Raw genomic sequence first — 15941 nt, 5'->3', positions numbered from 1 at the left:
TGATATTCTGTTGGAATTTTTGCAACTCCTGAATACCTGTTCTCTCCTCCTACCTCTTTGCATTGTCTATTGGGGGTTAAGGGGTGTGCAGAGGGAACTAGTAACCACAGTGCCATCTAATTTGAACACACACACAAAAGTATCATTTCTGTGTTGAATTGTTTTTCTCAATATTACTCCTGGTGTATTAAAGAGATTATTCTGTGTTACATCACCCCATTGGTGATTATTGTTTACCAATTAAAACAGAGTGTGATTAAATTGTGAATACATAAATATTGTAACTTTGCAAACCAGCCCGATTCCTGGTTCAGTGTGACCTGGGGGGTTCCAGGAGAGGGGCGTGATATGAGTGGTATATCGTTCAGAATAAAGAACTTTTAGACACAAAATTAATAAGGATTTCAATTGTGCATTACACGCTAGGCGTGGACTTGGGTGTGTGCCGGACGATTTGAAATCGCTTACAGTTGATTTCACCGATGCTGCTTTGTTCTTGGAGCCAAGGACGGTACCAGGGCGGCTGGCGATTCTCCCCACCTTGATTGATGCGCAAGGGCCACAGGTATCTCCGACACACAATGCAGGACTCCTGGTTTTACGCTTTCTATACGAGGGTTCAGGAAAATAATGGGCCTTTGTCAAAAAGGTTATGGGAATTTGCATCCTTGCGATCCCCTTCTGTTTTGCCGTATTTCCTCTCTGGTTCAGCTGCCGTCTCGAAACTGCTGTTTCCTAGTGTGCTTTGCCTCACTCAGCGTGTGCTCTTGTGCTCCGCCTTTTATCTTTGTGGGGAAGCTTAATGGAAGCCAGGGGTGTATGATGGTCAGTAATTGCCCGACCTCGCCTGACCTATGTATTGTGACATAAGTGTGTATATATACATTTCTTTGAGTAAAGAATTTTTTTAAAAGACAAGAGTTATAAGCAAAGTGTTATTTTTGAATTACAGAATTGAACATATAGAAATCATTCACGAATTGGTTGTATTTACAATATCATTTGGGTGTGCAGGGGACGGGAGAAATCCACAAGTGTGTGGTTATCTGTTGTCTATAGTATAGTTTATACAACCTAGTGTCAGGGTTGGTTTTCTCCCCGGCACCCCGCTACTAAATTTATACTTTATCAAATTTTTAGGAATAAAAGGAGTGCACTGTGATAAATTGGCCAGAGAGTCAATGTATTGGGACAGGTCATGTATACTGCTCGGGAGTTAGTCTGTTTTCTCTCATAGCGGGCTGTCCATGAGAAAGTGTTAGTGTTGTAAAAAAGGGGAGCGGGGGGTGATAGAGTTCCTAAATATCCTACATGGTAGGATAGGATAAAAGTGTTCCAGGGAAGGGGATACCGCGTATCACCATCCAGTTTCGCACTCCCCGAAGACCAAGCCAGGTGATCCTCCCAAATGGGTCCTTTCCAGGAACTGGATCCAAAAGCGATGGCCATGTCCTGCCCACCTGGATGACAGGTCCCCTGAGACTATTGGGTAAGACACCTTCTGGTTTCTCACACTATTGAGCGCATTATCATTGCCAAATTGATACATGCTTTGAAAAAGACCCCTGTTGGGTCGAAACACTGTCGGCACAATTGGCTAATAAAAGCACGTAATTTAACTTCTACGCAAGACTCCAATTTAAGATACAAGCCCAGACTCCTCAAGTTCCAGCACATGGTAAGAGTTCAGTTCCCCCACCCAACCCAATTTGAGCTCAAATTAAGACGTTAGGGGCCAGTCTTTGTGTGAACTACTCGCCTGCTGCAGGACGCAACAGTGAACACCGCGGAAAAGCGCAGTGATCTACACTTTCCAGGACCCCTCCCTTTGTTTGTGTGATCCACAGTATCGTAAGTTGCACAGGTAGAGAAGTATAAACCTGCAATGTCAAGATATCTCCTCTCAACAGGTATTGCAGTTTGGGTACAATAGTTTTCATCAAACAGGTCGTGGGATTTATTGTAGGCTGAAGGTTGACACATTGACACATGTTTCTAAGCTTTTTCGTAATGAAGTGGATGTTGGAAATGGGGGTGATATTTTTCAATGGTCCATGGGAAATCCATTGCCTTCCTTAGGTATGTTACTCAATCTTGCTTAAAAGTCCAAGAAATTGGACTGTTGGTAAAATATACATTAAAGATTCCTGCTATGAGAGGGGTATGGATGCTGTACTTGGTCAATGATGCTAGAATGTTTGGTGCCTTCATTGCTTTAATTATGCCCCCTGCAGAAGATTATTGGAACTGTAACGTTGCTTGGTAAGGGACTGCAACTTTAAGGGGAGGTAGAACGTGTTGGTGGTGTCTCTAAAGACCTGCCATTTTATCCACTAGATTATTTTAAGTTAGATGATGGGGTGGATTAGGTTGGATGAAAATTTAAAAACGTCAGTATGACAGTTGAGTGCCGAGGCCACTATGTTTTGGTTGTACGTTTTCCTTCGATAGCGAGTGGTAGCCTCTTCATGGAATTTTAAATAGTACGTCAAATTTTGACCACCTTGCTTTCGTCGCTAGGTTCTCGTTTTTTGTATGCTCAGACCTTCATCAGACCAGTCTTATTAGTGTACGTAGGACAATCAGCTGGCAATTACTAACTCCATTCAGTACACAAATTGGTCTGGATATAATCCCCTCTGTTAATTGAAGAGATCAAAAGTAAGGTGAAAGTTACTATATTGACTCCATATGTCCAAGACGGGTGGGGGTCAATGGAGCTCTATTGGTCACCCCTTTAAGCCAGTGAGGGCAGGCTGCTAGGATAGGTTGATCAAGGTATTGGGATGTCTAGTTTGTAACACTGGTACAGGTGTTAAGAGTCCGTCAGGATATCCAAAGGATGACTCATATTACTCCTAGTGGGGAATTACGCCAATATATCATTGTACAGAGTCTAGGGTAAAGGATTGAAAGTCTGTCCATCCTGAATAAAGTTAGGTTCTTTCCATGGATGCCTGTAACGAGTGATGCAGGTGATCAATGCATTATCAGTGATATAGCTATATTCAGAGGATTTGTTCGTAAAGCTTTGGATGAAGTAAAATAATGAAGCATTTTGTGTTTGAGTGTGTAAAAGGTGCGCTCCCACACATGGTCCAGCAAAAATCCAAGATACTCTAACAAATGAAGTGTACACAGGTGCAACAGCCGGGAGGAAGACAAGCAGCAAAACATCTGCCACTTCCAGGCTACAATATTTAAAAGTGGGAAACACATTTACATAATCTCCCCATTGCAATAATTTTAGGATAATTCAAACGGGTTGATTGGCTACACCTCAGTAACACCCTAAAGAACACTTTACATTAAGACATCCCATTAGCTGCTTTACAACATACCACCCTCTCAATGACATTTTGCTGACCGACAAAAAATGCATACCCCATGATTGGTTGGCACAACTCATGGTATGTTTTGATAAAACCCCAGATGTGGTCCCTCACACCTTTGCACCTGCTCAGCCCACACCTCCCTTCTCATGCTATACTGCCAATTTGGTTTGGAAAAAACATTCAAAATACCCTACAGCTAAACATAAGATTTCAGCTAATTAATCGTCCTGCTATACAACACTTATTACCAGGCGAGCTGGTCTGTGGTGATCGGGTTGTGGGGGGGTCGAAGTGTGGGGTGCAGGGGGCACAGTTGCTCCAAACCAGGTCTCAATTTTAGCACTGCTCTGGACTGCGCACCCCGGCGCAGTGTTCTTTGCAACCATTGTGTATTCATAACTATCTTCTGGTGGGAACACACCTGCGTCTTGACTTTATCTTATGGCCCCTGAGAGTCCTCCTTTGCAAATAATAATTGGGGCTTGTTCAGCACCCCTTTTCCTCTTGGCCTTCGTGATTTGTGCGTTTCTGCTTAGCAGCAGAAATAAACAGCACTTTAAATAAAGCCTGCATCCTTTCTCTAGTTTGGCTTGGGCCTGCTTAAACATGGCCGCTGTCGCAACCTATAGCAATATGTTTAATAGCTCATGCTACATTATGACACTGCTCCCCTATCTACCCATTACCCAACGTTACCAACTAACCTAAAAGCCCTGCACAATATGTTATTTTGTGCTTGTGTTCTTAAGCGCAGTGCCATTCCCTGTTTAGCACAAACCAGTGTCTTCTAAGTAAGTCATGCCATCACCACGGCACGTGGCCTGCCTTACTACCCATCACTCCCTGGGCCTCGGGTCTAGCCGCTCTACTTCCTTAAAGGCTGGTTTGTGCACCCACCCTTTTTCTGGATGTTGGATCTGCACAAGTAGCTTAAGGCCATTTACCATGCCCTCCTGGTTTTGTATTTCCTATTGTTTGTCACCTTGTTGTAGAAAGTGAGAGAAGGGTGCCAAGAGAAGCAATCACATTGTCTGGGAACAGGCCTTTTGAGTACCTTAGAACCTCAATCTGGAAAATGTTCACCCATGGCTGGATTCATGCAAATCCCCTGTAGTCCACACCACATGTGACAGTTTGCTGACATTTGCGGAAGATTTATTTGGCATGGTGTTTTTAAGATGCCAAACCCAGTTTTTGAGAGAGTTTCACTTTTTTAAAAATTCTCTTTTTTTAAGGCAACCGTTTCTATTCTTTGAATATTTGTAATTCCCTACTAAAATATCCCTCACTCTGCGATTGTGTTCAGTACTTGTTGGGGAGCGTTCCTTTATATCACCATTGTGTGGTAATTTTAGCTTATCGTACAAAAGCAGGCTTGCTGCCCCAAGATTGATTAAAGTCTGGTTTGGGAAACTGTATTATGGCCTGTCTCTGCAAGCATATGCCATTAACATAATTTGAAAAGAACACAGATTAACAGTGGTTACAATTTGAAAAGCAAAATGACATTCAAAATGACATTGTATTCATATTATGTTTCTGTGGCTGTCTAGTGAGTAATGGAGCCTGAGCAGGTCTATCTCAGATATCAGAATTCAACCAGCTGCAAGGCATGGTTTTGGAAGACAATTTACTTGGACCTGAGGACATGGTAGTTTTATACCCCAATTCAAGAAGTTGGGTTTTAAATGGCAACATTGCAAGAACCAAACAAAAACTAATAATAAAGAATGGGGCTTCTGGAACCCTGTACAACTGAGTCTTTCTATACAGATGACATTTGAACTTGCTCGTTTGCCTGGATGTTAACACAAGTATTGATTCTTTCAAAAGGAAAAGGCCAACTAAAAACTAATTGTTTTTTTGCAACTATTTACAAACATTAACTTTTATTTAGACACATTCTTATTTAAAAGTGCATAATTATACATGACATCCCATAAAAATGTATTAAACATTAAACATCAAAAAAAGGAAGAAGTGCCCAAACACAACGCAGGGAAATATGCCAACAGCACTTGATATAACACTGCTAGGCATAGTACATGCATGTGCATAATGGCTATCTAGTATGTATGTACTTTGAAAAATAATTATTACATAAGCACATCAATCTAATTCAATGCCATGACCCAGCATGTTTCTGTCCTGACACCTATCAATGTTGGACATTCCTCAGGGGTACCCATGTTTGAAATGCATAAGTCTTCATGCACATTCAATCCGAAACAGAAGGTACAGAAAATGTATGATCCTCCAGATAGCTGTTGCGATAAGTTATTTCCATTCAAGACCTTCTTCAAAACCACGAGAATCCAAACCCAAGTTAAAATGAATGACCACGAATCCTAAAGAAACAAAATACAAACAAATGAAAAAAAAAATATTAAAATGCAACCAAATACCGCAACTAAGTCCAATCAACAGTCCTTGCCACACAACTTAATAAACACCTCCTTGAAATACCTGTGGATGTCTATCCTTTCGGTACAGGTATCTCCCGATCTCAGTTCACAAGTACATAAAATGTACCAATTCACAAAAACGTCCATGGTCACCATCAACATGCTGTGAAATACAACCAAAATATGCACATCTCATTATGCCTATATTACAGCAGCACTATACTGAGGGTATCAACATACAACCGAAAAGAGTATTCTCAATCAAGAAAAGATCAGACCAAGTTTCGTACATAGAACATAAAATGCCATTCTAAGTAAGTCATGCCATCAATAAAGAAGGGCGTGCAATGAAAGATATACAAACAGTGCCCACACCACACCCTAATGTGCATCACACATTTTGCCAGATTCACAGCCTCGGGTCCCTCTCTCAATTCTAATCGGATCCAAAGTCACTCAGAAATGGGCCAACATAAAATATCCACCTCCAAACCTCATCTGTATATACACTCGGCATAACCCCAATGATGGTCTCCAATCTCCATCATTTTACTGCTTAAGAAGATTTCTCTGCATGCAAGTCTTACTACTGTTATCTGTACAAAGGATATACAAACACATACAACCGATGACTAAGAGACGCAACCGTAAATGCAGTTAGTCCGCGTGATCAAAAGGTACACAACTAACCAATTATCCATGTGCGGATCAGACTCCATGAATTATAAATATATTCCAGGCCAGCTGCGGCTATAACTGCTGTTCTTAATGACAAGAATTGCACAAGCAACAACAACTTAATGTGGATTCCGGCACAGTCACATGACCCGAAACGAGAGAAAAGAAAACTCAGCATAGGTTCAATAGTTGTAACAGCCCGCCATCTTATAAGGAATTAGTACTGACGGCCCACGAGATCGACCCGTCAAGCGCCATCTCTGTCCATCAAGCAATTATAAATAAGAGTATTCATTTGGAGAGAGCATCTACTGCAACAATACTCATTTCAAACAGTCAAAAAAAAAATATATTAGCATTCTCATGGCCCGTGCATTTTAAATACACAAAATACAAATGGAGGAGCTCAGGAATTGTTCTATTTACTGTGGTGTGAAGACGTGATAGTAGACAGACATCTAAACTACCATAATTCACACCCTGGTAAAAACTTGCAGGACTGATGCAATTTTAACAGAACATAACAGAACTGGCCCATTCACAGTATGAATAATGCAAAGAAATTGCTGAAGTTATCTAGCTCGGAGAAGTTGATTGCATTACATTTCAGCAACCAAAATAATGTGTTGCTAATCTAAATGTATTAAGAAATGTGTTTTCATATTTTATACACGTTTGACTTCCCCGTTATTCCTTTGATATATGCATGTGCTTTCTGTCCCCTCTCTGACCCCCTCAACCCCTATTTTCTTTTATTTTTTAAAAGCTTTATATTTGACTAATAGTGGTTGGTCTTCCATTTAAAAAAAAACAAAAAAAAAAAACGATATTTCTCATAAGAGACAATAACATTGCTTTGTGCAATTAAAACTGAATTTGCCAGCTCGGTTTCAATTGCATCAGGCCTGCAGGTTTTTACCTGGGGTGTGAATTATGGCAGTTTAGCCGTGTACATTAATTTAGATCATGTTGCAGTTTCCACGATAAACCAGGAAACATAAGATGTACCCAGACTGTAGCTGTAACAAAGTACACTTTTACAATCTCCAGGCGTATACATATTGTTCCATTCCACACGGTCATGCTGCCCCATAAATATGCGTTTGAAAAGAACATCTACTGCACCACCTCTCATCTACTTCTCAGCCTTAAAAATTGTCCAAAAAGGAAGGTTGGTCTATATAGGTCTGGCGTGATGGCTTTGATGATGCAATAAAGCATTTTTTATAAAGGTACCTTATGGAATGGATTCACTAGCAAATTGTCGTCAATACTGTAGATATGAATATCTAGAAAATGTACCTCTTCTGTTTTCATAGTATGTTTACATTTCACAAAACTATTCTGGAGGTTTATCCCTTCAAAACAAAAGAGGTGATTGCTGGAAGGTTTATATTAATCTTAACCTCAGGCATTGCTCTGGGCACCCTCCAGACCATACCATGGTTCTTCGCCTGCAAAGCTATTAAAGAAGGGGGAAGACCATCACCTCTCTTGTTTTGTGCAAGTCACCCCATGTGGGACAGGTATGCCCAATCGTGGGTCCCGTGCCTGCTGTGTCTAGAGACCCAAGCTACACCTCACTGATGAGGCCCAACAATGCCGACCTGCGTTTGGGGGATGCTTGTGGTCTCGTGCAGCAGGGATGTGACCAAGCAGTTTGGGCTAGACTGCCCCTTTTGGGGTGGAACCACGCTCGATTTGCAGGTGGTCTTTCCCCTTTTGTAATTGCTTGGCAGGCAAATAATGATGGTCTGGAGGGTTGCCCAGAGCTTAGCATCAATTCCAAGCCTTCCAGCCATCACCTCTTGTTTTGCAGTTTATTCATTCTACAAATTCCTGGGCAGAGGCCATCAATCCTGATCAAATAATCGAAATAACGTCCATGTATTTCAGCCATTGTGTAATATAAGATTTGAAAGGATTGGAATTATTGTAAATCAGAGTGACCTCTAACATAAAAAAACAGAGCATGATCGTTGCTCTTTGCACTCTCCCCTTCAATGGCCACCATGCTGCCTAGAAGCGCAGAACATCGGCATCCGACGCCCATTGTGCCCAGCGTCCAAAGAACTCTCTCACGCATATGTGCAAGGTAAACCATACAATGCTGCACTGGTCAGCACCCTGCATACTCATGACCTATTGCAGGGATCAAAATTAAGATTGGACGAACAGGAGCTAAAAAGCAGATCCTGGGTATCCAGCATTAACCAGTGAGCAGGCCCCACCGCTGGAGAAGCAGTGGCTAGTACATAGCGTTCTGCAAACATAACTTCCACATAATATGCTAATTTACCCTTCTGTCCATTATTGATGACCCCCTTATGCTTTGTATGCCATATAGATGTGTCCTAATGGTTATTTATAGATTGTCCCAAACACAAAGAGTTGTCACCACGTAGGTACGTTTCTTCGGCATCAGTTCGGATGGAGAGACAAAGGTGGGTCCTGGCTGCTGTTGATGTCAGGCTAACCAAGCACCCAGCTCACCTCAATTTCGAACCATGCTATCAACATCCTTTCCGTGCCTCCGGAGCCCTATGCCGCCTTGCTTCATCACCCACTACCAGTACTCGTTACCCCACTAGTAGGGATAACGCTGCACGCATTCCTCCCGTCTTATTTCTGCCTTCCTCCTCACTCTCACTAGGGCTCAATATGGCACTCCCTTCTGGCAACTTCAGGCCTTCCTCCGCTAGCACACAGGCACCAGCGAGACAGCTCGCTAAAATGACCCTCTGCCCCGCCCCACTACGCTCTCTGCCCTGCGATCTACCTAAACCCACTCCCTTCCTGCCCCCAGTGCTACAGAGCTAATTTTAGCATGGCACACAAGCACCTGCACGCACAGCACTCTCACGCTGAACCTGCCACATTACTCACTCTCAAGCCTGAGCTACCCCAAACCCAGCTGCTCCATGCACCTTCGGTTTGGCCCACCTACAGTTCATATTCATGCTTCAGACAGTAATATTGTGAATAGCTGCCAGAACAGACAGCTGTATACTCAAACTATGGATGCTACCTCACCGCTAATGGTAAACCGCACCTACATCACTTAACATACCTCTCTCGCCCACAAAGCGGCGCACAAAGCATCCACAAACTATGTTCCAGAACTAGCACTTACCTCTACACTGCTAGGCTTCTGCCACCCGACTGCAGGCGATTCAAGAAGACAGACTGGCCGCTCGCACCACATCGCCTCTGCCCCTCCCACCACTTCCTCCAATACTCCCTCATCCAGCACATTACCCCATGCACCTACTGAGCAGACTGCCTCACTCAAGTGTGCACTCATCAATGCCAGTTCATTGGGAGCTCCTGCTATTGAAATCCAGGAACTCATTCTAGACCACGACCTCAACCTGCTTGCCATCACAGAATCCTGTATACATAGCGCCTCTGACCCCCAGCTCACCCTTGCATTCCCACCTCAGAGTACACCATCTTCAGGGCAGATCGCACTCACGCCATCCGAGGTGGTGTTGACCTCCTAGCAAAATCCTTCCTCTCTATTTGTCCATCACGGGCTGCGAAACATTACTGCTTTTACTGTGTGTGTTGCCATGTTTTATTGTTCTTGTGCCTAGCTTGATTGTGCATTTTATTCATTTTAGCTCATACTACTTTGTGCAATTTATTCCGCCGTTTTAATTACCTTCACTACTTTGCCAGCTCGTATCTGCCATAGTTCATAGTATCTTGAAGTGACAAGTCCCTAAAGCGAATTGAATCAGCGTCTTCACACTGCACGCTTGAGGGACCACACTTGCTGATTCTTTTCTGTGCTCAGCGAAAGTCTGCCTCCAGGTGCACCAGCGCGACTGCACTGTTAGTTCTGTTTTTTTGCCGGTGCGTTTAGCTGTGCACAGGCTATTGCAGCTTGATCATATGGTAAGCCCTCCTTACGCCTGCTTTTAAATATGGATGTTCTTAAAACCTCTTTGCCAAGCACAGATCTTAGGTCTATACAACGAAACAGACAGGGGAGGCTGGCGGCTAACCACAAGGAGGACCCTGTTGCACCCAATACTCGGCCACCGGCCTCCATGGAGTGACATAACCCCTGTGTTGAGATTAGCGTCTCCCAGGTGTCTTTAGATGGTCTTCAGCTTCCTGCTGCAGTTCCCATCTCCGTGCTACCTATAATAATGAAATTTCCTAACTTAGCAATTCCCACAGGCAGGAGCCCAACATACCAGTTGATGTCAAAATGTCCCTGCATTTAACTAGTGCGCCTTTGTCGCCAGTGGATGCTAGTAACGTTCTTTCGGTCCTGCGTGCAGGACTTTTAAACACGCGTTCCCTGCGCCAGCATGACGCTGAGATACTTGATCTTCTGGAATCCTCCAGTAGAGATATTCTCGCTCTGACTGAATCCTGGCTGGATCAAGCCACCCCCTCAAAAGCACTTCTTGCCATCTCTTTGTGCTACTCTCAGAGTGGACCAAGTTGTCGGCAGGGGGGAGGGTGGGGGTAGTTGCCCCATTTTTAAAATAGCTCTACAGTTTCATATATTGGCCCATGAATCCCCTGCTGACTGTTATAGCCTGGTGGTCAAACTCAAGCTGACTGAAAACACCTCACTTACGATAATTGTCCTTTACAGACCCCCAAGGGTTTTGCCTTTATTTGAAGAGCAGTTTCTAAATCTCCTAAACAACCTCACAAAGCTGCAATCTCCTGCATTAGCGATGGGCGACTTCAACCATTGGTTTGATGCCCCGTCGGATGACGAGGTCGCACCAGGTCGCTAATGAACGCCATTAATGGGAAGATTGCTCCGGAGTTTGTTAATCAGAATGTTAAAAGGTTTTCTAAAATAAAATAATTGGAGTGGACGCCATCTTTGAGGACAAACCTCAGCTGACATTACATAGGGAGTGCCTGCTGCAAATTTCTGAAGATATACCTCCTTAGCTCTGGGTTGTTACTTCACAGGAAATTACCCTTCGAATGATCAAATCATATTAACATTAGGATGGCAAAAACTAATTAAAAATCTCTGGTTATTTGAAATATGTTGTTGCAAGAAGTAGTCGTTTATAGCTATGGGATATGATGCACTACCATGGACAAAGAGTAGGAAAGTTACAACACATCTTTAGACGCTCAATTTACAAATAGTGGGAAGCCGGATCACTTTGTATTGAAAAACAGAGAGAAATTGCATGGGGAATTGGGAGGGTAGAATGGCGTTGGAAAAAAGGATGGAATAGTAACAGGAGGACGATTGCCGAGGATCCTGTCCCCCATGAAACATGCCAAATAAAGAAAGGTACTTGCTTCTGAATTGGGAAAAGGTGCTGTAAAAGTCCTGTCTTAGAATTCTCATGGATCCAGAAAGTTTTTTGAATAAGTTGACATCTTTTGGCATTTTATTTTAGGAAATATGGCTATTTAGACTGCATGTACTTTTTTCTGTAAACTTTTTTTTTTATTCCATTTCTTTTAAAAAACCTTGAAAGGGCCAACTTAGTGCCGGCCTGCTTTCTACTATAAAAAAAGCATTCGGTTTTTTTATATAGGAGCTAGACGGTTAGGACGATTTACTGGAAGCCGCGGATAGAGGTAGATCGACAATCTTGTTAATGCTGGATCTATCCGCGGCGTTCGATACAATCAATCACAAAATCATCCTCCAGCGGATTGGGATGGTGGGAAGCGCTTCAGAAGTAGTGGTAAAATGGTTCAGTTCATTTCTGAAGGACAGGACCCAGCGGGTAACACTGGGAGGGTTTCTATCAGAACTGTTGTGGCTAAAATGTGGAGTCCCACAGGGGTCAGCACTGTCACCATTGATCTTCAATCTATACATCCGGCCACTATTTGACATCTTACGGAAGTATGGATTGAGATTTCATTCGTATGCCGACGACACCCAGATTTACGTGGAAACAGAGAACATGCAGGAAATAAAAAAATGGATGGCATGCAATCAGCTGCAGCTTAATGCGGCCAAAACAGAGGTAATCCTATTTAGTGCAGGAAATAAGGTGAGGGCGCAAAAACAAGAGATTACCCCACGAGTCCTAGGTGAAGATATCCAGTTCTCTAAGAAAGTAGAGAATCTGGGATGTATATGGCAGGAAAACCTGGGCAGTGAAGCCCATGTAGGTGCTAAAGTGAAGGATGTATATTATTCACTACGCATGCTTAGGAATGTGCTTCCGTACGTGGCAGCGGAAGACCGTGCAGTGGTCGTGGGGGCCTCAACTAACTCCCATCTCGATTACTGAAACAGTCTGTTGACAGAGATTCCGATTAAACAGATGAGATTGCAAAGGGCACAGAACGCAGCAGTTAGGCTGATATCCCATTTGGGAAAAAGAGACCATGTGACGTCCTCACGGAGATCCCTTCACTGGTTGATGGTGGAGGATCAGGTCAAGTTTAAGATAGCCTGTCTGATGCACAAGTGCTACTATGACAAGGCACCAAAATATCTTAGTGCTAAAATTCACCACCTTGAGCCATCAGGAGACCTTAGATCGGGAGATAAAATGCTAATGTCCATACCTCGGACTAAGCAGGTCTCAAAGGGAGACAGGAGGTTTTCGGCCTTTGGACCAAAGGTATGGAATCATCTACCACTTACCATTCGTTCATGCCCATCGCTGGAAAGCTTTAGAAAGGCATTAAAAACCTTCCTCTTTAAGTAAACCTAAGAAATCTATACGCCAGCTGCGGCATTCTGAACAGTCTGAACATCCCGATTGTTCTGGTCACTCTGATCGATACAAACTTAGTAATCATCTGCGCTCGAATGCAGTTCAGTCTGCCTGTAGCGCGTTTAGAAATCCTCAAAATCAAAACATCCTTGCAATTGATGTAGGGAGGGATGGTGTAGAAGAAAAGCTCACTGGCTAATCAGCAATTTATATCACCAGCAGAATTTCTTTTTCTCACCTGTGAAAACTCTGTTATGTTACTATATGGCACAAACTTGGTTAGAAGATTATACAGAGATTGATGTGAAGTGCTTGGAGGAGAATAACCTTATAGATTCTGGTGGCAGGGACATTCCGAAGGCAATATTCAATATTCATCTCTAGGAAAAACATGGGAGGACAATGTTGGGCGTAGATCATGGATTTATTTTGACAAGGGAACTAAAAAGGAGATACTAGGATACACGGTCTAATGGGTCTCGTCACTCCATCATAGATGGAGTATTTAATATCCGATATAATTGTGTCTGCAGACGATTTGCTAGTTATCTAGTCGTAACTGAGCAAAAATGTTTTTCTTGAAGTATCCCTGATGGTTATAAAATGGAAAAGAGAAAAATATTTCAAGCACATTAATCATTCAGTATAAATTACAAGGAAAAAAAGGATTTTATGGTCTGGGAAAAATGTGGACTGTAGGTCATCCTTGATTAGCTGCGTATGTATTTAATCATTTTAAAATTCCTTGGCTTAATATCCAAAATATCATCATGAAGGTGAAATGTTGGTTGGAAAATGTGGGCTGCCAAGCAAAGGTACAATATCTTTTTGTTGGCATTGGGTGTATGTCAATGTTGGATCCTTTTGATTAGGTATAAGAAAATAGTTCAGAAAAGAGCGGAGGGTTATAAAATTGGAAAGGGATTTCTACTTATAACAAATATTATCAAAGTAAGTTTAAAATGGTTAAAATGCCACGAGATGGGACATTTGATGGACAAGTGCAAGGAAATGTTGATGGTGATGAACCTTCACGACTCAAAAATGTTAATGGCAATTATTGGAAAGAGGAGTGGGTTCCTGGCCAAAATTGCAGGCAAGTCCAATTAGTGAGGGGGAGGTGTATGCTCAAGCAAATAGTTATGCTGCTGCAGATCCAGAAGTTAAGAAAAAAAAAGGTTGTGGGGGGGCGCTGTTGCGCACTGCAAAGATGGCCGCCTAATACTCGGGCTCCCGCAACGCCTCAAAATCCTGTGCCTTTAAATCCTTTTCTGGGCCAATACAAGGCACAAGAACCGAGTCACGGGTGCACGGAGGACTTGTCCCCGTTTCCTGCAAATCCTGCGGTGCTGCGTTGGAAAACGCCAAAGTTCGGATGACCTGGAGGTTCGCCAGCCCCTGATGGGGACGCGATTCGCTTAGGGGCTCCGTGGGAGTTCGACTTCAGCCCGCGGCTGCGGTCTGGCGCAAGGCCGGGAGAAGGCGGGGCCTGCGTGCGCAACACATGCCCTAGGGCTGGGTGTGGGGCTCTGTCTGGTGCCTCTGCCGTGGAGGAGAGGTGGCTTATGTGCCATAGTGTTGCGGCTGATCCCGAGGCCACGTGTCCCTTACGGCGCTCGGAGGCACGGTGCACCGATCCCGCTTCGTGCGCCGTCTCCGGGAGGTTCAGAGACACGTCCCGCTGCTCGCCTGTGACGAGAGAACTGCGACGGCTGGTGAGAAGCCACCCGACCTGCAACAAGTCAACGAGGCTCGATCTGAACGACGCCCGTGAGCACCGGAGCCGCTGTGGAGGCGTCGCGTGCTGGGCCGGACGCCCGCGACCCCACGATCTCCTGCCGGTGGACCTCGGGCCCGAAGCGGCAAACATTGGTGCGCACTTGGGCGCAGACTGTGCTGGTCCTGTGCTGCTGTGTGCAGCTTGATCCTTGGCCCACACCCGACCAACATACGCCAGGAGAAAGAGGTACATGATGTGGATGGGGGGGGGGGGGAGAGGGAGAGGTGGATACCTCGGCTGACTCACAACGTGGCCCCACCAACCTAGACTGCGGGTGCGGTGCTGCCTGTACAGGGCTTCCCCGGGATACACACTTGACCATGATCCTTCTTTGTCTCAATCGGGGCAGGTTACTGCCCAGGACACAACATTAAAAACAGAGTCGGGGCAGGCGGAAGACCCTTCCAGATGGTTTTTCCTACTCTGTATACTGCAAATCCTGAGACGCTCCCCAGGGCCATACTATTTATTACCTTTGGAGCACTACGTGGGAGGGCACAGTCCACCGGAATTTTCACACCAGAGGCCGGGAGGCACAGCGGGACACATTAGTGAGCCTGGATGTGCTTGATACTATATAATTGGGAGGATACAGTTCACTCGAGTTTTCTGACCCCGCGTTGGTGGCCTGCTACTTTGGACTGTTGATCCCACAAGCCCTTGCCTAGGATGTGGTGCCCAGTCCTTACATAACTCCTGTGACGAGTCCAATACGCACACAAGTGCTGTGTAAACATGGGGGAGCCAAACAAGTCCAACAGGGCATCCAAAACCCCCGGTGGCAAGAAGGGTCCTATGGACACGTTTACCAATGCGGCTAGCCACGCTGTAGCGATGGACACGAATTCGGATGAGGGCGCCCAGGGCAGACAAGAGGGGACAGACAGAGAGGATAGATTGGCCGCGCTGGTTCAGAGCGGGTTCCTGGCAGTGAACACTAAACTGGACGAATCGGCTCCTTGAGAGCCAGAATAGATAAAGAAAGTGCACGTGTCACGGAGACCGAGAGCAGGATAAGTGTGAATGAAGACACTATTACCCACCACGGTCGAGATATATCCTACAT

General features: G+C 44.3%; 1 protein-coding gene across 13 annotated transcripts in view; it reads right to left on the bottom strand.

Annotated features, from left to right (window-relative positions):
- The window catches only part of ZBTB21 (zinc finger and BTB domain containing 21), a 227118-nt gene that overhangs the window by 178794 nt on the left and 32383 nt on the right, over positions 1–15941 (bottom strand). For 2 of the 13 annotated variants that reach the window (XR_011283438.1, XR_011283441.1), the window contains 2 exons: positions 5802–5903; positions 5191–5683 (listed from right to left, as the gene is read on the bottom strand). The exons of 9 other annotated variants lie outside the window; for them this stretch is intronic. The gene's annotated coding sequence lies outside the window, so the exon portion shown is untranslated. Of the gene's footprint in view, positions 1–5190; positions 5684–5801; positions 5904–15941 lie in introns of those variants that run through there. 2 more of the 13 variants (XR_011283439.1, XR_011283440.1) reach the window with 1 other exon arrangement.

This window comes from Ambystoma mexicanum, chromosome 7p, assembly GCF_040938575.1.
Source record: "Ambystoma mexicanum isolate Mex_15411 chromosome 7p, UKY_AmexF1_1, whole genome shotgun sequence".
NCBI lineage: Eukaryota > Metazoa > Chordata > Amphibia > Caudata > Ambystomatidae > Ambystoma > Ambystoma mexicanum.
This window is presented reverse-complemented; position numbering and strand designations above follow the sequence as displayed.